This window comes from Ambystoma mexicanum, chromosome 3p (genome assembly GCF_040938575.1).
Source record: "Ambystoma mexicanum isolate Mex_15411 chromosome 3p, UKY_AmexF1_1, whole genome shotgun sequence".
NCBI lineage: Eukaryota > Metazoa > Chordata > Amphibia > Caudata > Ambystomatidae > Ambystoma > Ambystoma mexicanum.
In genome coordinates, this window is record NC_090925.1 from 1,156,552,502 (window position 1) to 1,156,561,344 (window position 8,843).

Sequence of the window (8,843 nt, forward strand, 5' to 3'; positions counted from 1 at the left end):
ACCCGAGGCTCGACTAGTGGTCTGCGAGAGGGGGGACACCCAGGGGCATCTCCAAGGACAATCTGGCCCTGCAGGCCCTCCTGAGAGAGCACTATTGGGTGGACATCTGGTGAACAGCAAACCTGAACCAGGGTGGGTACACCTTTTATTCGCCCCCTCATTGCACCTACACCAGAATCGACCTTTTGTTAATCTCGGAGGAGGGGAACGGGGTGGCATAACAGTCGAAGGTGGAAGCCATAACTTGGTCGGACCACGAACTCCTCATAGCGAATTGGTCACTGCCCATCTCCCCAAGATCCTCCCGATGGCGTTGCAATGATACACTCCTCAGGGACCCAGTATTTCGTGATTTCATGAGACTGGAAATGCTGGCCTATTTTGAGACAAACGACACCGGCGAGACGGATATGTCCATGGTGTGGGATGCCGCAAAAGCCACTTTCAGGGGCCTTCTCATAGCGGAGGGTTCCAGACGTAAACGGGAGAGAGGCCTAATCGAGGGTAAACTCCGCGCAGAGCTGGGCGCTCTGCGAGCCAGACTGGGCCTCCCGGGGGTGGATCGAGGGGCTCTCCTGGAGGAGATGCAGGGCAAAAGACAGGAACTCCATACGGTCCTCATAGGGGAAGTCATCAAGAAAATGAGATACACTAAGCAGAGGTACTATGAACGGGGAGATAAGGTGGGGACCCTACTGGCGCAGAGGGCTCGGGGCTGCAGGGTTGAGAGGGGAGTCACTCGTCTCAGGGATGGAGCGGGCAGGATTCACGGGGGCCGCGAGGAAATAGTGGAGTGTTTCGCTGACTATTACAGCAAACTCTACTCCAAAAAGGTAGGCGAATCACTGGAGGACATCCGTGCCTACTTGGCGGAACACCCTCTGCCTAGGCTGTCCGATGTGGAGCTAGAGGTTCTGGAGAGAGAGATATCGGAGGAGGAGGTGGAGGGCGCCATCAAAAGATTGAAGGTGGGAAAGGCACCGGGGGAAGACGGCAACACAGCCGACTTTTACAAACAGAACCAACCCGTCCTGCTGAAGCCCCTGGCCAAATTGTTTAACCAGATCGGGAACCCGGAGTCCATCCCACTGACATTTTTGCAGGCCCTCATCACTGTTATACCCAAACCCGGCAAGGACCAGACGGAATGTGGGTCTTACAGACCCATCTCTATCCTCAATCTGGACGCTAAGGTCTTTGCCAGAGTCCTGGCCACCAGACTTGAGGGCTGTCTCCCGTGCCTGGTGCACCCCGACCAAGCGGGATTTGTCTTGAACAGGCAAGGTTCTGATAATATGCGGAAGACGCTCCATGTGCTTGCCTCGAGTGGGGTCTGCGACGTAGGCGCGCTTCTACTGGCCCTTGACGCAGAGAAGGCCTTTGACAGGGTCAGCTGGGCCTTTATGAGGGAGGTATTCACAACCCTGGGTATGGACCCGAGGTGGCTGGATTGGATCTCCATGCTCTACTCCTCCCCGTCCGCTAGAGTGGTGGCAAATGGGACCAAGTCGAGGACATTCCCCCTCGAGCGTGGTACACGGCAGGGATGTCCTTTGTCCCCCCTAATTTACGCGCTCGTGATGGAACCATGGGCAATCTCGATCCGCAACGATGCGGCCATCAGGGGGGTACAGGTCGGAGAGATGCAGTGCAAAGTCTGCCTTTTTGCTGACGATGCACTGCTCTATATCACAAACCCATCCCAAACAGTCCCCCGAATGCTGCAGGGCCTCTCGTGCTATGGGGACCTATCGGGGTACAAGGTTAATCTGGAGAAATCGGTGGCGTTCGTAGGGGGTAATTTACAAGACTCAGAGATGACCTTTGTTAACGGGCTCCCCTTCAGGCTGAGAGACAACGGATTACGGTACCTTGGAGTCCAGGTCACCCGTGACCCTGAGGGCCTATACCCGGCCAATTTCCCCCCCTCTGGTCAGCAATCCGGAAAGTCATAGAGATGGTCAGGCTCGGGGCTCTCCTGGATGGCACGTCTCAACCGCATAAAAATGGTAATCCTCCCCAAGTTTTTATTTCTTTTCCAAATGCTCCCGGTGCTGATCCCCAAAACGTTTTTCAAGGAAACGAAGCGACTCCTCCTCAACTTTCTCTGGTCAGGGAAGAAACACAGAATCTTCTACGAGGTGCTGACCAGACCGAAGGAGGATGGAGGGGTGGGATACCCTGACCTTGAAACATACAATAGGGCCTCCCAACTGAGGGTCCTGGTCGGCCACTTTGCCCCAGGGACGAAAAAACAATGGGTAGCCATGGACAACGGGCCTCTCGCGCCCGTCACCATAGAGGAATGGCTCTGGGTCCCGAGGAAAAAGATCCCCAGAAGTGTCTTGTATCACCCAGTCCTAAAAATGTTGTGGTCCCTATCGAAAGAGGGAGGGGGTTATTACCGCTGGCTCACAACCTGGCCCTCCCCCTTGAGCTGCATTTGGGCACCCCCTTCCTGGCCAAGATAGCGGAGCCAGCGGCGTACCAGACGTGGTTCGAGGCAGGCCTTAGCAGGACTGGTCACCTCTGGGTGGGGGGCTCTTTCTTACCTTTGAAAGATTTGGAGGAGGCCCTGGGGATAGGCACCCTGTCCCCCTTTCGCTATCTCCAGCTTAAGGGAGTCCTGACCGAACCATTCTGGGGGGACACCCTCAGGAGAGACCTCACAGACTTCGAAAAATTACTACCTTCGGCGAGGGGCTCCAAGGGAATAATATCCCGCCTCTACAAGCTCTTCCTCTTTTCTGTCCCGCGAGACCCCCCACCTGCACGCACACAATGGGGAAAGGACCTGGGTGAGGAGATCGACGACGAGAGGTGGAGGGAGATGTGTAGGCGGGCCAACCGCTCCACGGCCTCACTCCAGTATCGCCACCAGGCCCTCAAGGTATTGCATCGCTGGCACTAGCCCCCGCAGAGGATTGCCAGAATGAGGCCGGGGTACGATCCACATTACTGGAAGTGTAGGACCGAAAGGGGGGATTTTATTCACATGTGGTGGAGGTGCCCGGTGGTCCAAAAGTACTGGGAGGAGGTTTTGACATGGATTAAGGGGATAGATGGGGTGGAGCGACCTGCCTGCCCCTGGCTTCTCCTTTTTGGAATTGACATTGGGGACGATCATGAAACTACCCATAACCACATGCTCCAGGTCATGTTGGTGGCGGCCAGGTGCTGCCTGGCACAAAAATGGAAGAATCCCGGAATGCCCGAGGAAAAAGCATGGTTAACCAAGGTACGGGCCATTTACGACATGGAATTCCTCGCGCATTTACTCGACGAATCTAGATCCAACATCGAGGAAATATGGCTCCCCTTCTTCGAAAAATACGGTCGCACAGTGTAATCTTAGGCTCCGGAATCGGAGAACCCCCCTCTGGGGACCTCAGGCCAGCGTTCACTGGTCCAACTCCGAGTCCTTCAAAGCTCGGCCCACGACTTCGGCGTGCCAAGTGCACAACACGTAGACTTTGCTATGCTCTTTTCGGAACCAGTCAAATACGCAATTATTGAGAACTTGAACTGGTGCGGGGTGGGGGGCGAGGAGTTATAACTGGTTTCCTGTTTACTCATGTTTAAATATGCTCTGCATTGTTGTAACACAGGCGCGAAACCTAATAAAATGTAATAAAATTTGATTTAAAAAAAAAAAACACTCTGGGCCTCATTACGACTTCGGCGGTAGCCATGCCGCTATTGGCGGCATGGCTGCCGCCGAAATCGGGTCCGGGTTCCCAGAATGGGGAATTACCAGGCCATTCCAAGTTCGGAGGGCCCGGTAATTCCTCCCTCCAGGAACCTGTGCCCGGACCTTCCCCATTCCCATCTGAGCCCCCATAGGGCTCAATGGGAATGGGAGAGGGTGCAAACAACGGGCCGATTACGAGCGGCCCATTGTTTGCTCCCTCTTCCCCTCGCGGGACCCGGTAACGACGCCTGGTATGACCAGGCATTACTTACCGGGTCCCGCGAAGGGAGCTCGTAATGAGGCGGAACGGGTTTAACGGATCCGCCTCCTTTAGCGGAGCCCGTTAGCCTCAGTCGTAATGAGGTCCAGTGTGTCTAACTTGACTCCATCATTAACATATCTCGCCATGTCAATGTCTTCGCCTCATCAACATTGTACACCACAAAACGTATCAACGACAGCAGACCTTTTTTATCCTCTGACAACTGCATTATCATCGCTTGCGCTCTAGTCGGCTCTAAACTTGACTACTGCAATGCTCTCCTGGGAGGCACACCTGAAAAAAACCTTTCCAAATTGCAAATTATACAAAACAATGCCCTCAGAGCTGTACTTGGCCTCAGCCAGCATGGCCACATCATCACTGCCAGAAGAAAAGCACACTGGTTTCCTGTTAAAGAAAGAATAACATTCCAAATACTTTCAATCACACATTGCCTCCCCAACAACACCACCCCCAGTTACCTGGCCAGCAGGCTCTCAATGCACTCCTCCAATAGACCTACTCGCCATACTAAGATACAAAAAAGCCAAATTGGGTGGATCCAGCTTTCCTGTATCTGCCCTTATGCTTTGGAACTCGCTCACTAACAACTTGAGAGACAAACCATCCTTTCTCAGGTTCCAGAAACAGTTAAAGACCTATCTGTTTAACTAACCTCCTCTTGGACTTATTTTCCCCCCTTGTTTCTTCTGCCTGTAACTAGCGCCTAGACGCCGTTGGGTTGAGTGTGCTCCTATAAATGGAAAATAAATCTCCTATTTTTAAAATATCACCTAATTATGAGTTGGGGCTGGTTAGTCCATTTACTGCATGGAGTAAATAGAAAGTGCAACATGGGGTAAGCAACCAATATTTGAAATACCATGATTTCACAATCAACACCATAATGAGGTCTGTTGTGTGTGTTCTCATATACTCATTGTGTACCCCTGACTTTAAATGTGCATCTTTGCTCAAATTAAATTATTCCATATATAACAATTGCACTTCATGTGCTAATCTTACCGAAAAAATCATACCTTCATTTTCCCTAGGGTCTCTTGGAAGTCCTGCTGCAGTTGGTAGTTCTGGAAGATGGATGTCATTCCGATCAGATTTTGGGACATTGGGCTTCTTTTTGCTCGAGCTGTGTGCTTTCTCGATCTGTGGAGTCCGGTCAAGAGATAGAGCTTTTCCAGATGGGATCTAAAAACAAATTAAAACTGTTAATTTGTTGGATGTATTCGAAGCCTAAAGCAAAATCAAACAGGAAGGCAGCTCAATGAAAAAAATATATGTTCCTTACATCTGTAATTCATAATTGTATCCCTTTCGATCAAATGTGTTTTTAACTAACGGGATGTGCAGTCTGCCACTATTGGCTTCAATTATGTAGTAATTTACCATCACATTTCCATTCATACTGAAAGGATCCTGCTGATTGGATACACTGAATAGTAGTTGTTGTTCTGTTGTGTTTCTGATAGCAGTATAGATGGTACCGTGCATAATTGGCTCAGACAACCATTTATTATTTTTACGTTGTTTTTCAGTAACATTACGTTTTAAAATGTCCACAATCTGGAATAACCTACAGTGAAAAGTCACTTTTGGAAAGATCACCCACTTTTATACGGACTCGGTTCCCACGGGTGTCATGCCGAATGTCCAGCAAAGAAAATCCCTATGCTGGAACAACAACATTACATGATATTCAGACAACAGCATGTTACTGGTAGGAAAAATGTTGCATGGGGCCACTGTTACTTCAAAGAATTGACATGATTATGACATCATGCTAACTCACTTCAGTGCAAAATTAAAGAAATAGAGTCACTCGCATCCGAGGCCTACCAGTAAAAGAAAGTCGCAAAAGTACGTTAGATGGACTGAGTTAAATCTGACCTATTTTAGAGTCTTAGTGGTGATGGCCACGGATGAGACCGCACTAATGTAGTAGTGCCAGATGCAACCTTTAACAGGTAAAAGGTCCACTTTTAAGCAGCTAGGCACTTTCGTATTAAACCATTTCATTTCTACATATACAACCCAGATATAAAAATCTAAAAAGGACAAATATGCACGGTGTATGTACACAAAGCGATATAATCTGCACGAGGAAATAGGTACTTTATACATACTATTTAATAGTTAAAATGTGCATCAAATAACATCATTGTTACCTGCCTATGCCCCTTTAAGGAAGAGGCATCCGAGTTTAAGGGGAGAGTTTCACGACGCTGGGGGAAGAGGGAGGAGTGTGGATGGAACCGTTAGTTCTAAGTTGTAATTAAATAAAGTAGACGCGTATCAGAGCACCGTTCTTGCGGCCTTCCTTCCGAGGCCCACACAGGCAACAACTCACGACGAGGCTGTCTCCTGCGGACTGGAGCTCAGTCCTTCCACAGCGGGTGATCCCACCACGCTACCGCTGTGCCGTTGACTGGTGATCCCACCACGCCGTGTCCTTTCCGCACCGGGATACGCAGTCCGGTTATCTCGACCTGGTCACCGGTGATCGCACAGTGACAGAGGCGCTCGATCCCGAGCTCATCCACCAGCAATCCTGCTGGCCCCTGCTTACACATTCCACGTGGGGAGTGACTGGAGTCCCTCCACATTCAGGCTGCGGGGCAATCCGCCAGCGGTTCGACCTCCCTGGCCTCCCGTTTCAAGAAAACCACGCGTGGGCAGGCTCCAGCGCCATGCGTCAGAAGGTTGGTGTTTTCAATCTTTCGCCTGCCACCATCTACTACGGACCCACCTCACATGACCTCCACACGCCCTGAGATCACTGTTCGTTATCACAACGAAGGATTGGAACGTTGCTCCAAGTGCGTTCCACGACCTATGCGCCACACGGAGCAGGTACTAAGTGTGTCCAGCACCTCTGTCCTTACTCGAACGTTCTGAACAGTCCGCTCTAAAAAAACACTGACACACCAGGGACTAGTGGACACCCCACAACGTTCCACACTTACACCTAAGCACGCAGGAAAAACTCCTCTGACCGCCCGGGCCTGCACGCACCCATTACACAGGAAGGACTATATGCTAGCCTGCATCTGCACTTGCATACCACTGCAAGGCAGCCCACGCCTAAAACTGACACCTCAGCAGTTGGGGCACCCCGATCCACCACCAAAACGCCAATAAGGGGCACGTGGAGAACACACGCACACAAGTGGGGAGCTTCTAACTCACAGGGCACAATCTGAAGCAAACCCCCATGCCAGGAACACTGTTATCCCGCAGGGCTGCGCCATCTCCAAGATTTAAAAGCTCTGCACTCCAGGGACCACCCTTTGGACCCTGTGATCCCATATACATCAAGCCTGCTCCTCTGCATCACAAGGCAACCCAGCCAGCATGAGCAACCCAAACACGCCGCCCCCTGCACACAGGGCCAAGTCAGTCATGTTGCGCATGCTGCTACCTTTCTCCATGATTGCGCAAGCAGACAAAGGGCCCGATGGACCGAGGACTTCCACCATTTTGTGAGGGTGTCAGAAGGAGACTCACCCCACCTGCGGGATGTATTTATCAACCTAGTCAGCAGCGAAATAAAAACCATTTTTAAGACTATTCCGGCAGCTGGCCAACCAGATTTCTCCTCTCTGATCACCGCCCTAAACAGGAAACCCGTCATTGAAGTGAACCGGGATTACGAGAGATACATGTTCAATCAATGCACGCAGATGGCGGAAGAGACGGTCGACAAATTCATCACTCGCCCGAGGGTCAAAGGAGCCCACTGTCATGCATGCGTTCTCCCTGGATGAGGCCATACGACTGCAAGTCATCGAGGGCTGCCTGTCACCCACTCTCAAGAAGCAATTGCTAAAAAAGCCCCTCTCGATAGATGAAAGTGAGCTTGCGAGAATCTTCAAAGAGTCGACATCCAAGCCACCTCCATAATAGGCACCCCCCCCGTCAAAGCACAACAGTTCTGAATTCATCGCAGCAGTACAACAGGCGACCCAACGGCCAGGTGAGAGAGGATCTGCACCCTTCAGGCCGACCAGCCAGCCTGGACCCAGACCACAGAGGCAACGTTACAGGTGCGGCATGGCGTTCCCACACTCGGGGTCCTGCCCAGCCCTAACGCAGAGATGCGCCAACTGTGGAAGAGAAGGACATTTTCAATCCGTCTGCAGGGAGGGTAGGCGTTCCCTACCCGAGGCCACAGCTGCCTAACAGAATGTTCAACTGACCACCACAGCCCCTATACTACCAAAGCAGATTCCACCAACCCAACCGATGTTGCTACGTCAGAGCAGTTGTTAGGGAGAATTCTCCAAATGTGCTAATTTCCCTTAGCTTTTCAGACCCCCAGCAACTTTGCTGGATTTCTAGGAGTTGATTTCTTACCTGGGATGTGTGAGCCTTTTTTTCCAACTCTTCCATGTATTTTGGGTGCGTTTTACTTTTGCGTTCTTTGGTAATGGAGTTTTTAAAACGCCCTCCATGGCATCATCTTTTTCTGTGTGTCAGACAGCACCTTCAGTGCAGTGGCACTGGGGTGTCTTTCAGACTCCCCAAGGTTTAAATACCTTTCCTGGGACTGACTACTGTCTCCCAGGGCATGTAAAGTTAAATTGACTTTACTAGTCTCATTAAACTTACTGACCCAACACACCCTATCTTACTATAGAGTGTTGGAGGGGTTGCTTAGCTTCCCCCGAGTCAAAACACTCTTTTAACAGAAAAATGTTACCTTTTCCTATTTTAAATAGCTGGTGGCAGTGGTTTAGATCAACTACCGTGATTTCGCGACCGCTAACAACGGGAGCTCAAAATCTGGAGTAGCCATGTTTTTCAATCTGGCGCCCCAGACCTTTCTGTAAAAACAGACTATGGTCATCTTTTTTCGCTGTTTCTTTTTGGAAA

At 50.7% G+C, this 8,843-nt stretch overlaps 1 protein-coding gene across 1 annotated transcript in view; it reads right to left on the reverse strand.

Moving 5' to 3' along the window:
• LOC138579841 (uncharacterized) overlaps positions 1 to 6,216 on the reverse strand; it is a 304,650-nt gene extending 298,434 nt beyond the window's left edge. Inside the window, exons 1-2 of the mRNA XM_069650073.1 lie at positions 6,137 to 6,216; positions 4,994 to 5,159 (exon numbers count right to left, since the gene is read on the reverse strand). The gene's annotated coding sequence lies outside the window, so the exon portion shown is untranslated. The remainder of the gene's footprint in view (positions 1 to 4,993; positions 5,160 to 6,136) is intronic.
• Positions 6,217 to 8,843: the final 2,627 nt, after the last annotated feature.